This window comes from Dipodomys ordii, unplaced genomic scaffold, assembly GCF_000151885.1.
Source record: "Dipodomys ordii isolate 6190 unplaced genomic scaffold, Dord_2.0 Scaffold40, whole genome shotgun sequence".
NCBI classification, from domain to species: Eukaryota; Metazoa; Chordata; class Mammalia; order Rodentia; family Heteromyidae; genus Dipodomys; species Dipodomys ordii.
Window position 1 is genome coordinate 4,274,505 of NW_012267256.1, and position 18,178 is coordinate 4,292,682.

An 18,178-nucleotide genomic window follows, 5' to 3' on the forward strand; every position below is an offset into this window, starting at 1 on the left:
CTCTCTCTCTCTCTCTCTCTCTCTCTCTCGCTTTTGTAAACTTCGGTGTTAGGCACTGGCGGGTGAGTATCCTACTCACATCCACCAACGGCAAAAACAAATATGGCTTCCCAATGGCATGGCCGTGGCTTCTTTCTGTTTCCTCTCTTTGGAGCTCACGTGAGAGAATAATACAAAGGAAGAAGAGGGGAAGCCCTTGTCTAAATCCTTCCCACCTTCCTGGTGATGGTTTGGGAAGCAGTTCCTTCATAGTCCTGTCACGGTTCTGTTTGTCTCCAAGCAAAACACGAATCATTCCTCTCAGGGATGGGATTGTCTGTTCAAGGATTTCCACATATACAGTTTGAGGAGGTAGAGCTGGTGTCTGAAGAGGAAGGAAAGCATACGTACTGCCCCCTTTCAACGATTCTGGTTTCTTGAGCTCAGCTCAGACTCTTCTATCACCTAAGCCTGGAGCATTTGGGTATCTGTCTGGATCTGCCCGCAGAGCCCTCCTGGGACCCGGGATGGCAGCACTGACGAGAATGTGCTTTATGCTATGCTGCTGATGCTTTTGGTGCAGCTCAGGTCCATTGCCTGCTAAGTGAGGAAAGATTTTCCAGACCCTTCTTCGCTCTTGACCCCCACTGTTTTGATGGTGTGTGTTCAGGATTCTTCAGCTGTGGCTTATTCTGATTTCTTGTGCATGCCTTCTTAGCGGGACTAACTTGGTGTTCGTTGCTGTAGGTCTGTGGCAGTCTGTCCTGCTCTGATTGTCACAGACTACTGAAACCTAAAAGCATGTCAGATCATTCTGTATAGATTCTTGTGTTCCAGATACAGACAAAGAAATTGTCCTAATGGCTGGGCTGCGAAAACAAGCAAGATGGCTCAAGTTGCCGATACTGGTTGCTTAGTTTCAGAGGTTGGGACACCTGGTGTCCGGGTTGGGTGCCAAGAGGTCCCTCTCCTTAGCTCACATTGATGGACCACAGGCGGTATTCCCGTCTAGTGTCTCCTCGTCATGTAAAGGGCGCTATTTCTCAGGTTGGCTCCACCCTCATGAATTAGCCCCCAGCGGCCTCAGCTCCAGACCCCGCGATAGGATAGGTCAGGGCTTCTACGCGGGAGCTCTGGCAGAGACGCGCACTCAGCACATAACAGAAGGCTCAGGGAGGTTACAATTTTTGAGCCCTGTGTAATATCGCCAGTGTCTACCAGAGAACGGCTTCCCCACCGACGCCAGTGCACTAAACCTGGAGCCACTCGTCAGCTGGCACTCACGCAGCAGCTCTAGTGAAGAGCAGTATACCAGAGAGCCTGGGACCTCGTCTAAAGCCAGACGGCCATTTTGATGATCTTCTTCCTCCCCCTCCTCCTCCTCTTCCTCTTCCCCTTCCCCCTTCCTACTTCCCTCCCTCCTCTTCCTCCTCCTCCTTTTTTTTTTTTTTCCTGCTGGATAAGGCCATTTACCTCCTGAAAAGAGCAGACTCGGCATATCAGTGAAGAAAGAATTGAGGTTGTTGAGATTCTGGTTTTATACGATCACAGGATAATAATATTCATTAACTACTTGTCCCCTCCAAAGATCAACCAAGTTAATGAGTTTGTAGGGAAAGAGTTGCTCGACATCAAAGAGATTTGTATACACTTGTACTTAAAAAGATGAGAGATCTTACAGAAGAATGAAGTTTATCCTACTAACTGGAAAGTTACCAGCTCGGAATTTATTTTCTTGGTAGAAGAGGCTGGCTTTTGTCTTTTCATGTTTAGAAAACAGTAACTTTTGATTACTGATATATATTTTCCTCTCTTTTCTTTCGTGCTGATCCTGGGGCTTGAACTCAAGGTCTGGATGCTGATCCTCCGGTGTTTTTGCTCAGGATTAGGGCTCTACTACTTGAGCCTCAGCTCTATATGCAGCTTTTTTGGTGTTTAGTTGGAGATGAGTCTCATGCACTTTCCTGCCCAGGCTGGCTTTGAACCGACATCTTCAGACCTCGGCTTCCTGAGTAGCTAGGATTACCAGCAGGAGCCACTGGCTCCAGGCTTGGTATTTTGTTTTCCAACCAATTTGATTGATTTCTCCTGGGTCAAGGCCTTGACAGGACAGACTAGTTGTCCTCATTTAGAGACAGTAACAAAGCTGGACAATTCTGTTTCATTCCACAGCTGCCCACCCAAGAATCCAGCCCTGCTTGTTCTTGTAAACATTTCCTGAGTTACTCCATTGTTTGAATTGCTCCCCTTGTTAACAGGAAAGGGAGATGTCTCTCAACAAAGTATATTAAACTTATCGGGAATTTTCTTTGCCAGCAGATAGTCTTTTATCTAACTATTTTAGAGTGGGAAAACAGTGCTGCTTAGAGTAGGGTCTTAGAACTCAAAAAGAATTCAGAAATCACACTTCATTATAGTCCAACTTCATGATAGGGGGCTGAGGTAACCGAGTGGGACAGAAAGTTCTCTCTGCTTCTATGAGTTTTTTTTTTTAATTGTCAAGGCCAGGTGCAGAGGGTTTCGGGCGCGTTGGTGAGGTAATGAGTACATTTCTTGTCAACCTTGCTACCCCTCCCCTCCCTTTTCTCCTGCTGTGCGTTTGATCTTTTCACGCACACATAGGTGATGTCATGTGTGTGTCTTTCTGGGTCGGGTTGTTTCACTGGACACGAACAATGCTCTCCAGGTTCACCTACGTTGTCCCCATGACCAAGTTCCTGGTAACACTGTGCCGCAGCTCATCTCTGTCTGCAGGGGCTTCTGGACGTGGGTCCAGTGGGGCTCAGCCCTGAGGCTCCCGTTGGCAGTTTGAAACGTGGCCAGGTGAAGCTGCATGGATACAGGTAACCCGCTCGACGGCTCAGGGGGCCGCACAGTGCTGTGGAAAGTTCCTCGCTTCCCCCACAACCCAGTGGCTCAGGCGCTGTCCTGTGTCACAGCAGGGTTGCCGGCTGGGGGAAAGGTCAAAGTGAAAAATTAATTTCAGTGAAAAACCATCTGTACATTTCCCATTTTCCTTATCCATTTGCACCAGGGTCTGATGACCTGGGCCAGGGGAAGTCAGCAAACCCACCCTAGTTTTATCATCTGCTTGGAGGGAGAAGGGTGGAAGGCAGTTGAGAGCGATCCTCCCTTCCCTCCCTCCCCCCTCCCTCCCTCTCTCCCTCCCTCCCTTCTTCCCTCCCTCTCTTCCTCTCTCCCCCTCTCTCTCTCCTTCCCTCCTTCTCTCTCTCCCTCCCTCTCTTCCTCCCTCCCTCTGTCCCTCCTTCTCTCTTCCTTCCTCCCTCCTTCTTTCTTCCTCCCTCCCTTCTTCCCTCCCTCTCTTCCTCTCTCTCTGTCTCTCTCTCTCCTTCCCTCCTTCTCTGTCTTCCTCCCTCCTTCCCCCCTCCCACCCTGTGCTGACATGTCAATTATTGCAGCCATCTCCACGTCTGAGGAGGTAGCGGTCCCTGGGCTCCTCTGCAGGGCGGCTGATGTCTTTGGTCAGTGTGCGGTGTGCGGGGTGGCCCAGTATGAACTCTCTGCAGTCAATGTTGGGGCAAATGTGTAGATCACCAGGGTGTACTCCTTACCTTGTTCATTATACCTCAACTCTATTTTGTACCAGAACTGGATCTTGAACTCAGGGCCCATGCTCTTGGTTGGCGTTTTTGAGGAAGGGTGATTGATCCTCCACCACTTGGGTTACACTTCCAATTCTGCCTTTTTTTTTCTGGTTAGTTGGAGATATGAATCTCTCAGATTCATCTGCCTGGGCTGGTTTTAAACCTTGATCCTCGGATCTTAGCCTCCTGAGTAGCTAGAATTACAGGTGTGAGCCACCAGTGCCCAGCTCATATTTAAATCTTGTAATTAAAAAGTTAACATTGAGGGCTGGGAAGGTGGCTCAGTGGTAGAGCGCTTGCCTCGCATGCATGAGGCCCTGGGTCTGATTCCTCAGCACCACATAAGCAGGAAAAGCTGTTAACACTGAGGTATTTAGTCCATTTTTGTATTTAAGCATCAAGTTAAAGTGACTTTTAAGCCACGTGTTCAAGGACAAGCGTTTCCTTGTCTCATTTCTGGTTTTAGAGAAAATGCTTTCAGTTTTTCCTCATCCAAAACAGTGTTGCTCTAGGCTTGTTATGACATTTACTGAGTTGAGGTGTGTTTCTTCAATTCCTCATTTCTGAAGGGGTTTGTCACAAAATGCTGAATTCTATCAAAGGCTTTCTCTGTATTTATTGAGCTGATTGGGTGATTTTTGTTGTTGTTCCAGACTCCATTTATGTGTTGTACTATATTTATTGGTTGGTATGGAGTGAAATCAACTTGATCATAGTGTGTTGTTGAGTTTAGTTTGCAAGTATTTGTAGTGAGAAATTTTGTGTCTGTGTTCATTAAGGAAAATGGTCTGCAGTTTACCTGTCCCCATCTAGTTTTGGTATTAGGGAACCTTAGCTTTAGAGCATAACTCTGGTCATATTTCTTCCTTTCCTTTCTTTTTCTTTTTCTTTTTTTTTGTGACTAGTCTTAGGGCTTGAACTCAGGGCCTGAGCTCTGTCCCTGAGCTTTTACTTATGGCTAACACTTTGTACTTGACCACATCTGGCTTGTTTTTGAGTTGTTTATTAGAGATAAAAGTCTCATGGACTTTCCTGCCTAGGCTGGCTTCAAACCACAATCCTCAGCTCTCAGCCTCCTGAGTAGGATTACAAGTGTGAGCGTCCAGTGCCCGGCCTTCCTTCTCTGTTCTGTGGAATAATCTGAGAGTCATTGGTGTTAGCTCATTAAAGTTTTTATAAACTCAACCCAGAGGGTATTACTGCTTTAGCCTCATTGTTTGTTTATATTCTCTTCTTTCATTTTCCGTAGGTCATGTGTGTATAGAAATTCATCCATTTCTTCCAGATTTTCTAATTTCTTAGAGCTTTTGAAATACTCCCTACTGGCACTGTAGATTTTAACAATATCTGTTGTAATATCCCCTTTTTCATACCTAATTTTGTTAATTTGGGTATTTTGTCTTGTCCTTGGGTTAATGTGGCCAAGGGTTTGTTATTAATTAATCTTGTTTATATTTTCCAAGAATCAACTGTTTCACTGTGGGGTTTTTTTTGTTTGTTTTGCTCATTTTGTTTCCATGTCTTTACTTTTAGCTCTGATTTTTTTCATCAAATTTTGGGTTTGACTTTGTACTGGTTTTCTAGGACCATGAGATACATAATTACATTATATATTTGAAATCTGATTTTTCTTTTTGGCCATTTGTGGAGTTTGAACTCTTGCTCAAGGCTAGCGCTCTACCACTTGAGCCACAGTGCCATTTCTGGTTTCCTGGTGGTTCATTGGAGAGAAGAGTCTCACAGACTTTCCTGCCAGGGCTGGCTTTAATCTGCAGTCCTCACATCTCAGCCTCCTGATTAGAGTAGCTAGGATTATAGACGTGAGCCACTGGCACCCAGCTGAGATCTGATTTTTTAAAAAAATATTGTTATCTTTAAGGTGCCGTGTAGCGGGGGTAGCATTTCACAGTTCAGGCAATGGGTACATCCATCTTCGGGATAACTTCACCCCGTCTTTTTCTTAGTTTCCCTCTCTTATCTCTGCCCACATGTTACACTTCATTTTTCCACATAGAATATACTGAATACCATGATTGCATTTGTTCACCCTTCTTCCCTCCTTTTATGGTCTCCCCCATTGACCTCCCTAAAAAGCAGAAACACACACACACACCACCACCACCACCACCACCACCACCACCACCACCCCCACCCCCACCACCAACAATAGAGATCTGATTTTTAATATAGGAAATCATCACTACTTAGAATTGTCCATTCTGAATTCCAAAGACTGTTATGTTTTTGGTTTTATTTGCTTTTAGGGATTTTTCTGATTTCAGTTCTTATTTCTTTTTTTTTAATTTAATTTTATTTGTGAACATACTGTACAGAGGGGTTACAATTACATGGGCAGGATAATGCGTACATTTCTTACCAAGCATTGCATCCTCCTCCTTTGTTTACCCTTCACATCCCTTCCCATCCTCCCCCCTCCCCCCAATCCCAATCCTTCTCCTTCCCCCCTCTTTCCCCCCCCAGTTCTTATTTCTTTAATGACCCATAGATCATTCCAAAGTCTATTTTCATTCAGTTCCCATATGTTTGTATAGTTCCTGTAGCTTTTCTTAATGTTGACTTCTATTTTCATTTTACTGCAGTCCAATAAATCCTAGGAATTTATTTCAGTTTTCTTATATTTGCTAATTTGCTTTGTGTTGTCAGATATGATCTGTTCTAGAGAAGGTTCAGTGGGCTGCTGAGACTATAGAATAGAATAGAATATAGTTGTTAAGTCCATTGATCTATGATGCAGTTTAACTTAGAATTTTTTCTTGTTGGTCTGAATATCCCTTTATGTCCAATATTGTGTGCTTTAAGAAAGTGGGTATAGTAGCATTTGGAACATATATACTTGTAATTACATCTTCTTGATGCGTTTTCCTCCTTGTTAACATGTGATAACCTGCTTCAACTCTTCTGACCTTTCATTGCTCCACGTTTACGTGATTAGATATGAGTACAGCCATTCCTGCTCCCTTTGCTTGGAGATTGCTTCTCGTCTGTTCATGTCTAGTCTGCGTCTCTGCCACTAAGATTTGGTTCTTGGAGACAAGAAACAGGTGAAGCTTGGGGTTTTTTTGTCTGTTTGTTTGTTTTTGGGTCTGGTCGAGGGCCTGAACTCTGGGCCTGGGCGCTGTCCCTCAGCTCTTCAGCTCAAGGTTAGCGCTCTACCACTTGAGCCACAGCGCCACTTCTGGCTTTATTTTTCCTGCTTATGTGGTGCTGAGGAATCGAACCCAGGGCCTCAAGCATGCAAGGCAAGCACTCTACCACTGAGCCACCTTCCCAGCCCCTATTTGTTTCTTTTTTTTATTCAGTCAGCCACTATGTGTAATTCCTAGAATTTTGTTGATGATATTGTTTTTCTGATTGATTAGGGTACTAAATACTCTTTTTTTTCTCCTTTATCTTAGGGATTGCTTGGTTTACATGCACATGTTTGATCCTTTCTAAATTCTGTGTTCATTGATTCCTCTGATGAATTTAGTCTTCTCTGAGCTCATGTGTTTGTGATTGTCTTCCTTCCTTATCTCTGTAGAGTTAGTTTAAGTATCTTCTATAATGCTGAGCTTGTTGCCATGAACTGCTTTAGTTTGTACTTACTTTGGAAAGTCCTTTTTTTTCTCAGTCTTAAAGAATAACTTTGTAGGATACAGTAATCTTAGTCGGCAGTTATTTGCATAGCACTTGAAATATATTCTCCCACACTTTTCTGTATGGTTCTGCTATGAGGTCTGATATAATTCCGACGAGTTTGCTTTTGTAGGTCAGTGTTTTCTTCTGTAGCGTTCCACATTCTTTCCTTGTCCTGCAGACTTGGCATTTTTAACTACAGTGTGATATGGAAATATTATTTTCAGGTCATGTCTTTTTGGGGTTCCAATTTATTTTTATACTTGAATGTCCATAGCTTTATATTGGTTTGGGGAAACTTCTACTATAATTAGATAGGCTTTCTGTTTCTTTAATTTGTATACCCCTCCCTGTTCTGTACCACATATTTGTAGGTTTGATCTTTTTTTTTTGTCAGTTCCCTTCCCTTCCTTTCCCTTCCCTTCCCTCCCCTCCTCTTCCCTTCCCTTCCTTCTTTCCTTTCCCCCTCCCCTCCCTTCTCCTTTTTTTTTCATTTTTCTCTTCCCTCCTTCCTCCCCTCTCCTTCTGCTCCCAAGTCATCTTGATCTGCTGTCACCCTTCCTCGCCCCTGATGTGGCCCCACAAAGTGTGCCCCCAGTGGCATCAAGTCTGCAAGTCACCTTCAGAAGCAGGTGTTCATTTTGTCAAACTCTTAAGTTGTTCAAAAGACTTACCATGGTGGCCTGGGAAGTTGGCTAAGTGGTAGAGCGCTTGCCTCGTATGTGTGAGGCCCTGGGTTTGATTCCTCAGCACCACATAAGCAGAAAAAGCCAGAAGTGGCGCTGTGGCTCAAGTGGTAGAGCACTAGCCTTGAGCTGAAGAGCTGAGGGACAGTGCCCAGGCCCAGAATTCAGGCCCCACAACTGATAAAAAAAAAAAAAGAAAGAAAGACTTACCATTGTAATCTACCCTTGTGTATACCAGATTGGAGTAAATGTATTTATGTATAGATGCATAGGCCCCTGCATCTGTTTGCATATGCATTTATAATTTAGATCTAACTTCCACATGAGTGAAAATGTGTGTCCTTTGTCAAAATGAAGTTGAACAATACACACCCTCTAACACTAAATAAAACCAAAATGAAACAATCAAAAAAAAGGAAAAGCAATTACTGTAGAATGGGCCAGCTCTTTTTGATAGTAGAAGCCTTTGTGATTTCCCTGTGAAGTTTTTATTTCTAATCTGTGAAAACAGCAAAAAAAAAAATCCCATATGCAATATTGTGCTTTGCAAGAAATATTTGCCTGTAAAACAATTGTTGCAGCTGGGCGCTGGTGACTCACACTTGTCATCCTAGCTACTCAATAGGCTGAGAGCTGAGGATTGTGGTTCGAGGCCAGCTTGGGCAGGAAAGTCATGACACTTTTGTAAGGTCCATTCCTGGATGGCGAACAGACCTCGCCCAGTACCTGCGTTACCTAGGCAACTGGGACACCTGAGGTCACTTCTTAACCTGATGTGGCCACACCTTTCTCCCACCTGACCCCACTTCCCTTTACCTGGACACACCCTTCCCCGCCCCCTACCCTATATAAGGCCTAATCCAGGGCCAGACGCTCTCTCTCTTTTGTCAGCCGTGTGGAGTGCCAACCTTGCCTGGTCCCAGCAGGTCTACTGAATAAACCTACCCCTTACCTGAATACCACGTGCGTGATGCAGCTCTTACTCGGCTACCTCTTTTTAAAAACCTAACAACTTTTATCTCCAGGTAAACACCAGAAAACCAGAAGTGGAGCTGTGTGGCTCAAAGTGGTAGAGCGCTAGCCTTGAGTGAAAGAGGTCAGGGTCAGTGCCCAGGCCCTGAGTTCAAGCCCCACATCTGAAAAAAAAAATGTTGCAAAACATGATCCTTTTTTGAAGTTCTATCTAATCAGCCTAATGAAATGGCTTTGTGGCAGCCATTCTGAAAGCTGCATCTTTCCACGAACCCAGAGTCTGTGTTTGCTGCTGTAGGCATGTGCTAATTAGTGTCTGGCCGGCTGGCTGATGAGTGGCTGGCGTTTAAAGAGAGGCATGTCAAGGTGCAGAAGAACGTGAAGTGGTGTGGCATTGCTGTTCAGTAGCTGGTCATGCCTGGCCTTGCTGACACGCACACCCTCTGTAATGCATTCCTATGCTCAAGCCCTGCCCAGGACATAATGGCTTTTTTCTGCAGGTCTGCAGGAGTCTCAGCATGCCACTTTCAGTTTCTCTGTCCTGGGAGATAAACATAGCCCTGTGTGTGGACAATCTCCCTAAGGATGCACTCAGATATATATATATATATATATATATATTTTTTTTTAAGGAGGCAAAGGCCACCCCGTCCACCAAGGGCACTTGCCTTGTGAAAATAGCCCTCTAACAGCCTGGAGTGCTTCTTCCCTGTCTCTGTCCTGTCAAGATGGCTGCAATTTGCATTTCGCCACAGTAAATGCATTTCCTGTCTGTGCTGTTGGCCAGCCTGCCTTTATCACATCCATATGTGTGTGTGTGTCATCATCAGCGATTGGCTGTGGGAATGTGTGTGTGTGTGTGTGTGTGTATGTGTGTGTGTGTATGTCATCATCAGCGATTGGCTGTGGGAATGTGTGTGTGTGTGTGTCATCATCAGCGATTGGCTGTGGGAATGTGTGTGTGTGTGTGTGTGTCATCATCAGCGATTGGCTGTGGGAATGTGTGTGTGTGTGTGTTGTGTGTGTGTGTGTGTGTCATCATCAGCGATTGGCTGTGGGAATGTGTGTGTGTGTGTCATCATCAGCGATTGGCTGTGGGAATGTGTGTGTGTGTGTGTGTGTGTGTGTGTGTGTGTGTCATCATCAGCGATTGGCTGTGGGAATGTGTGTGTGTGTGTCATCATCAGCGATTGGCTGTGGGAATGTGTGTGTGTGTGTGTCATCATCAGCGATTGGCTGTGGGAATGGAGGACCTGAAGGCAGTGGCCTAGGGCCAGCAGTGTTCAGCTCTTTTGAGCTGGTCCTGGGGCTTGAACCCAGGGCCTGAAGCACTGTCCCTGAGGTTTTTGTTGCTGTTGTTCAAGGCTACTGTTCCACCGCCTGAGGCCAGCCCCACTTCCTCCACCTCTGACTTTTTTTTTTTGCCTCAGACACTTTATTTACCTGGGCTGGCTTTGAACTGTGATCCTCAGATCACAGCCTCCTGAGGAATTGGGATTATAGCATGCGCTACCAAGTTACTCTTCTGTAGGGACGTGTGGGTAGATACAAGGGGAAGGAAGGCCTCCGTGGAGGGCTGCGATGACGTGCTGTGTGATGTGTGTGCCTGTGATGTGACCTCACTCACACACGGAGCTGCCGTGGCCTGTCTGGGGCGGAGAAGGCCCCTCCCCACTGCGCATAATCCAGCCCCTTACCAGCTCCGCTACCCATGTACTGTACGAAGGAGCAGAGCCAGACATGAATGTATCAAATGTTCCATCAAGCTGCAGCTGGATTGTGCTGTCAGGCCACATCAAGATTAGTATAGAATGCAAATAGAAAAGATGTCACAAGCTGGGCACTGGTGACTCATGCTTGTAATCCTAGCTACTTGGGAGGCTGAGATCAGAGGATCCTGGTTGGAGGCCAGTCCAAGCAGAAAAGTTCACTAGGCAACCCCTCCCCCCACCCCCACCAACCACCCTTCTCAACCCATGACTTTGTGCAGCAGATAGACCAGTCATCTCAAGCAACATGGGAGGTGGAGATCAATGCATTGCAGTTCCAGTCCAGAAAAGTTCTGCAGTATTTTTTCTTCACAGAGAGCATCTGAATATGGCAGATGTAGTGGCATGTTCCTGTACCCATTATTTATTCATTTATTTATTGCCAGTCCTGGGCCTTGAACTCAGGACCTGGGCACTGTCCCCGAGCTTCTCTGGCTCAAGGCTAGCACTCTACCCCTTTATCTGTGTATGTGGTCTTTATCTGTGTATGTGGTCTTTATCTGTGTATGTGGTCTTTGTCTGTGTATGTGGTGCTGAGGAATGGAACCCAGGGCTTCGTGGCTGCTAGGTAAGCACGCTACCACTGAGCCACCTTCCCAGCCCCCCAAATCTTACATTGTTGAAGCAAGTGTGGCCTAGGAGTGACTTCACCTGCGCCACGAATGAATGAATGAATGGATGTTAGCAAGGTTACTCCCTTGCCCTGTGCTGAGCCGCGTGGCCCCTCAGTCTGGGGCAGCACCTGGCTCCTGGCTGGGACAGCGGCGAGCAGATGTGAGGGACGGCAGGACAGAACATGGGACAGTGGACAGAACGTGGACAGCAGGACAGAACGTGGGACAGCGGACAGAACGTGGGACAGCGGGACAGAATGTGGGACGGCAGACAGAACGTGGGACAGCGGGACAGAGCGTGGACAGCAGACAGAACGTGGGACAGCGGACAGAACGTGGGACAGCAGGACAGAATGTGGGACAGCGGACAGAACGTGGGACAGCAGGACAGAATGTGGGACAGCGGACAGAACGTGGGACGGCAGGACAGAACGTGGACAGCAGGACAGAACGTGGGACGGCGGACAGAACGTGGACAGCAGGACAGAACGTGGGACGGCGGACAGAACGTGGACAGCAACGTGGACAGCAGGACAGAACGTGGACAGCAGGACAGAACGTGGGACAGCAGGACAGAACGTGGGACGGCGGACAGAACGTGGACAGCAGGACAGAACGTGGGACGGCGGACAGAACGTGGACAGCAGGACAGAACGTGGACAGCAGGACAGAACGTGGGACGGCGGGACAGAACGTGGACAGCAGGACAGAACGTGGGACGGTGGGACAGAACGTGGGAGGGCAGCGCGGCATGGTTAATCGCAGGACATCAAGGCAGTGTCACAGCCGGTAGCGCTCGGGCACCTGGGGACTTGTGCCCGCCCCGGTGAGCTGGGCCTGCGGCGGCCGCTGTGCCCCCCTGTGTCGGGCCTGCGGCAGCCGCTGTGCCCCCTGTGTCTCCAGCACACGGAGGACAGTGCTGTCAGTGCAAAACCCCGTGCTGGCAACCTCACTTCACAGGAGAAACTGCCGAGAGCGCCTGGACAGGGAGAGGGGATGCTCAGGCTGCAACTCGAGTGGAACTGATTTCCTCCTCCTCTCGGGACAGTAGGGACATTGAATTTCCCAGTTCTCCCATGGCTGGGACTACAGACATGCACTACCATGCCCCACGCTGGTTTTCCTGTGACAGCGCTTGCCTCATTAGAAAAGTTATAGGCTGTAGAGCATCACAGGGAAGAAGCTGAGTCCTTGGTAGGAAAGACTAGCTCTGGGTGGCCATCACTCAAATTCATTGTGAGCCAGCCAAGGATGGGGCGCTCGTGAGGGCCGTGCTACTGAGGGTTACAACTTCAGGTCAGGTCCAGTTTACCCAGTGTGGGCCTGACTAAACAGTATAATCTGAGAGGAGAGGAAAGGGCCCTACCTCCCCACCCACACTGCTTCTCCACCCTGGACGAACAAACAGCCCCCTCCCCTTTCAACAAATAGGCATCTATAAAGGCAGACTGACTCACCCCGTGGCCTCCAGAACAAATACCCTAAGACTGTGCACTAAGCAAAGACTGCGCTTTGCTCTTCCAAGAACCCCTGCATCCTAATTAAAAAAAAGAATCCACCTGTTTGCCATGAATGAAGATTCTAGGTCAGAGTTAATGAATGGGCCACACCACCAGTTTGTTGAAGACAGGTACTGTCTAGTGACTTTGCCCCTAAGAGGCCCAAGGAAATGAAGAAGCCTGGTATGTCAGGGATGTAAACTGAGGATGTGTGTGCCCTTCAGGCTGGAGAGGGGATACCAGCAGTGCACTAGGTATTGGCAACTTGCTCTTGAAAGTCTCTGAGTTAAATAGCTCCCTGACAGTTTAGGTTCAAGCTGGATTCTCTCTCTATATATATCTGATATATATATATATATAGATAGATAGATATTGTCTGTATAGGTAAACTGTAAGGACTACTAGCAACTGGAGAAAAAGGATGGACTTCAGTGGATCATGTGTGTAGTTTTAGCTACTCCAAGAGGCTGAGATAGGAGGATCGCAGTTTGAAGCCAGCCCAGCCAGAAAAACCCATCAAACTCCTATCTCCAATAAATCACCAAAAAGCTGAAAGTGGAGATGTACTTCAAGTGGTAGAGAAGCAGCCTTGAGCAAAAAAGCTAAAGGACAGCATCCAGGTCCTGAGTTCAAGCCCCAATACTGGCATTAAAAAATGAAGAAAAAGAAAAGAAAGATGAAGAATTAGATAGATGTTAGAGATGCTACAGGTAAGGCAATGCACCCCATGCTTAGCATGCAACACCAGTAATATATATATATCTCAGATATATATATCTCACATATACACCATACATATCATTATTATATACTATATATGGCATATCATATATATCACATATATGTGTGTAAATATATATGATATGTATGGCATATCATATATTTCACACATATACATATACATATATGTGTGTGTGTGTGTGTGTGTGTGTGTGTAGAAATAGAAGATGTTTGGAGTGCCATTGTCTAAAACTCTTCAGCTACTATAACACATGAATTTTCTTATTTTGGTTTCTTCAGTTAGGGTCTCTGGCCTTGATTTGCAGTTCTCTGGCCTTGGCCTTCCACGTGCTGGGATGATCAGAATGTGTCCATTGTTTCTTGGCTGTTTTATTTTCCCTACCCTGCTGGGGCTTGAACTTAAGACTTTGTGTGCTCTGGCTTGGCTTTTGTTCATGGCTAGTGTCCTGCCAGTTGAACCATGCTTCCAATTTAAGCGTTTTGCTGGTTAAGTGGAAGTAAGTGTCACTCCAGACTGCAGTCCTCGGACCTCAGCCTCCTGAACAGCTGGAATTACAGACGTGAGCCATTGCTCTCACCTGCTCTGTTTGGAGTGGATGGCCTGGGACCTTGTCAGGGGTTCCCGGCACGGTTAAACATGGCACGCAGTGACATGCTGCTAGTTGATTCTGTTTTGAAAGACTTGGCCGCGGCTGTAATAGTTCAGCACAATCCGCAGGGCGCTTCATAAGTATTTATGGAACAGAAAAGGCTAATTTGGCCTGGGAACATGAGCGGGACCTCCTGACCTTGAGGTGACACCGTCCCCCTTTGCAGTGGAGTCGGGTTTGAGGGTCCGAGGCTGACACTTGCTGGGAAAGGTGCTTGCTGGTGAAGCTGGAATTATAAATAAGGAAGACGGAGCTGAGAGTAAGCACTGGTCGAAAAAGGATCTGGAAAAGTTGAGTGGCTACCTCATCGAGGGCTGCATCAATAGAGGCGGACTATGCCAGGGAAAGGGGGTGATAGCCCGGTTCTGTTCTGCTTTGGTCACCCCACACTGCAGGAAAGGGGCTTGCTTTGTGCTCTGTGGTGTGAGAGGTAGATAGGAGGTGGCGGTAAATGGGGGTGTCCGAGAAATGGGGAAGGGCTGGGGGGGTCTGTTTCTGGGGAGACAGGCAAAGCTTGCCGAGCACGGTACAGTGCCTGTCCACTGGAAAGAGTAATCTTTTTCCTCCTGGCATGGAAAAAGAGATGCTTGACACATGACGAATCGCCATTTTCTTTCTATCTAAAAGGGAAACGGCCTGGTAGTCAGAACCTCGTCTGTGTGTGCAGTTTCTCAAAGGCATTAGCTTGAAATAATTCTTATGCTGAAGAAATATAACGTATACAGTGTGTGTGTGTGTGAATTGTGCTCTAGTCTCCTTTAGTCAGTTCCGGGGCTACGTTCTCTGTAAGATCTTGTGAGCCCTGCCTCACTCCCCAACTTAGGGTTCCTGCTCGTCCTAAGCTCACTTAGGCCACAGCGTGGCTTGAATGGTGCCACATGGGGTACACCCTGGACACGGGGTGCGGCGGATGAGAGGATGCCAGGCTGTGTGTTCTGTGTGGCCAGGGAGATGGAGACAGCCCTGAGAGTCTGAGAGCAGCGTCTGCAGCCTCTGATCCTGCAGTCCACGCGTGCAGGAAAGCGCTGCATGCAGTCCACGCGTGCAGGAAAGCGCTGCATGCGGTAGACAGACGTCCCACAGTAAGAGTCAGTCCTTTGTCATTGCTTTGAAATTATATGCAGGTACTAATTACAGTAGACTGCAGCATATGAACTCTCTCTCTAAAGAGGATGCAGCCCCGATTCCATACGATTGCCTTGGGAGTCATAAACCGAATTTGATTGATAGGTACAAATACTTAATGTCATTTATGTCATTTTTTTTAGCATACGAGGAATTTTATTTTGCTGACATAGTATGAGGCAAAACAAAACCTACACTATGCAAATTAACTTTATAAACTATCCTTCACATTCTGTTTTTTCAGATTTTCAGCCTCTCTGCATATTAAGGGTTATGTAAGAAGGTGAAAAAATACTGTGCCAAAACTTTTAGTATTCATTTATGTACACAACATAGTGAGAAATAGACGAAGGGCCGCTAGGGTCGCCCATGAATTTATTGCAAAAATAGTGCCAACTACGTAACCTAGTAAGCTCTAAAAACTAATTTGAAAGGCACCCAGTGAAGTTTAAACACCGCTGATGACCTGTGTCTCTCCGTGCTGAGCGGTCTTTGTTGTATTGTCTGTACATAGCGCCCCCATCAGGCCAGCATCGTGGGTGCTGCTGCCTGGAGGACCCAAAGGGTCCTCCAACAAAAAAGACAAACAAACGTGACATGTAAAAGCTAAGTCATTGCTTTTTGAAAACAGTACTGAGGTTTGAATTGTGTTTTGCTTTTCCTAAGCACATGCTCTGCCATTTGAGCCATGTCCCCAGTGCTCTTAGTGTCACCCTGACTGGCAGATTCTTGGCATTGTCAGCCTGGGACACACTGGGAGAGGTTATGTGAGTGGGCTCTGGATATCCTACTGCGCAAGTCCTGAGCACGTGTGGTGTGTGGTGTGTCCCAGAGAGGCAGAGAGCATGAGCACGTGACTCTGCCATGTCCTCTCAGCCAATCGCAGGATTTGATTTCCTTCCCTCGGATTCCTTTCATACAGCGTCATCTGGGCCTAGCGAAGGAACATGAAGTCAAATGCTTTCTTCCTGAGGGCCAGTGGGGCAGCCTGCTTGTCTCCTGCTATAGCTTGAATCTGAAATAGCCCCTCAAAGACCGAGTGTAAGAACCTTAGCCTTGAGCTTCTTGCCACTGGGAAGTGGAAGAGCTTTTCTCTTCTGGTGGGATTGAGGTCTGAACTCAGAGCTTTGCACTTGAAAGGTAGGTCCTCCACCTGTGAACCACCACGCTCTAGACTATTTAACTCCGCTTGGTTTTTAGAATAGGGTCTTGATTTTTGTTGGGCTCAGACTAGACCATGATCATCCTATTTATGCTTCCTACTCTAGCTGGTAGTGAGCCACCATGCCTAGCTTGTTATTAGTTTGGATGGGGCTTTACAAACTTGCCTGGGCTGGCCTTGAACTGGAGTCCTCTCAATCTCTGTCTTCAGAGTAGCGAAGAGTACAGGTATGTGCCACTGTGCCTGGATTGGTAGGATTTTTTAAAATGTAGTTTGCTAGTACTGGGGCTTGAACTCACGGTATGGAACTTGGTTGGCTGGCTTGCTTGGCTACTGTTGTACTGATGAGCCATACCTCCAGCCCAGCTATTAACCGGTTCATTGGAGATGGAGTCTCACAGACACTTGCTTTGAAGTGAGATCCTATAGGTCTGAGCTTCCTGAGTACTTTTCATGAGCTTCCAGAAAGTCATTTGCTTTGGAGGCAGGAGCCCCGAGTCCAGAGTCTCAGGATTGGAGATTTCTGCTGCCCAAGTGTGTCCACTTTGCGGCAGCTGCCCGCGATGTACCAGCCTTCTAGACGACGCTCCATGGGGCTCTCACGCCATCTGAATGCTTTCTTTTCTTCCTGAATTGTTTTCTTTTGACCCCTTGATCCATCAGGCCTTACCTTCCTTTTTTTTTTTTTTTTTTTAATTTTTTTGCTTTCCCTGCATGTATGAAGGTCTCTTGTATTCCTGGACCAGGAACTTTCTTTTTTTTACTTTTTTTATTTTTTGTGAACATACTGTACTACAGAGGGGTTACAATTACATGGGCAAGATAATGAGTACATTCCTTATCAAGTATTGCAGCCTCCTCCTTTGTTTACCCTTCACATCCCTTCCCAGCCTCCACCCACCCCCCTTCCCCCCTGGACCAGGAACTTTCATCTTTGCTTAACAGGGCCTCATTTCCTCTCCCTGAAAGCAAAATAATTTGACTCCCCTACTTAAGTAGTGGATGTACTATTCCTCTATCTGCGAATTAAAGGAATGAAAATGGCTTCCTCTGGTTAAAAAAGGTAAAAAAGTAAAAATTGTCTTACCCCAAAAGGGTTGTGTTTGTAGCAGATGGTATAAATATGTCTTAAAAGATACAGATTATAAGTTAAGTTCTTACCTTCCTTTTGTAAACAGATTTGTCAAAGGAAGATTGGGTGGTGTCTTCAGGTGTTGGACACTCAGCCCGTTAGAGGTAAATGAACTCTCCTGCACATCCCAAGATGCCTGAGTTTTGCTTGGGAGACAGTTTGAGTCAAACACCACACGTGAGCACTTCAGAACTCGATGAGGATTCTGATTTAACACAGCTGGGAGAGCTGTGAACACCCAGCCCATTGGTCAGTGTTTTCCATCAACACAAAGAGTGAGAAGGGTTTTTGTTCGTTTTTGGTGCTGGTCCTGGGTCTTGAACTCAGGGCCTCAACGCTGTCTCTGAGCTTTATCCATTCGAGGCTAGTTAGTGCTGGACCACTTGAACCACAGCTCCACTTCTGGCTTTTGGGTTTATTGGAGATAAGAGTCTCACGGACTTTCCTGCCCAGGCTGGCTTTGATCAGGACCACAGCACCTCGAGGCCAAGCCAGTTTGGGGGGATTTATCGATAGAGAGGATTAAGGCCTCTATGGGATTTTGTTGTTGGTGTTCGGCCATTCTTGGGCCTGGGCACTGCCCCTTTGAGCTGCATCACCACTCCGGG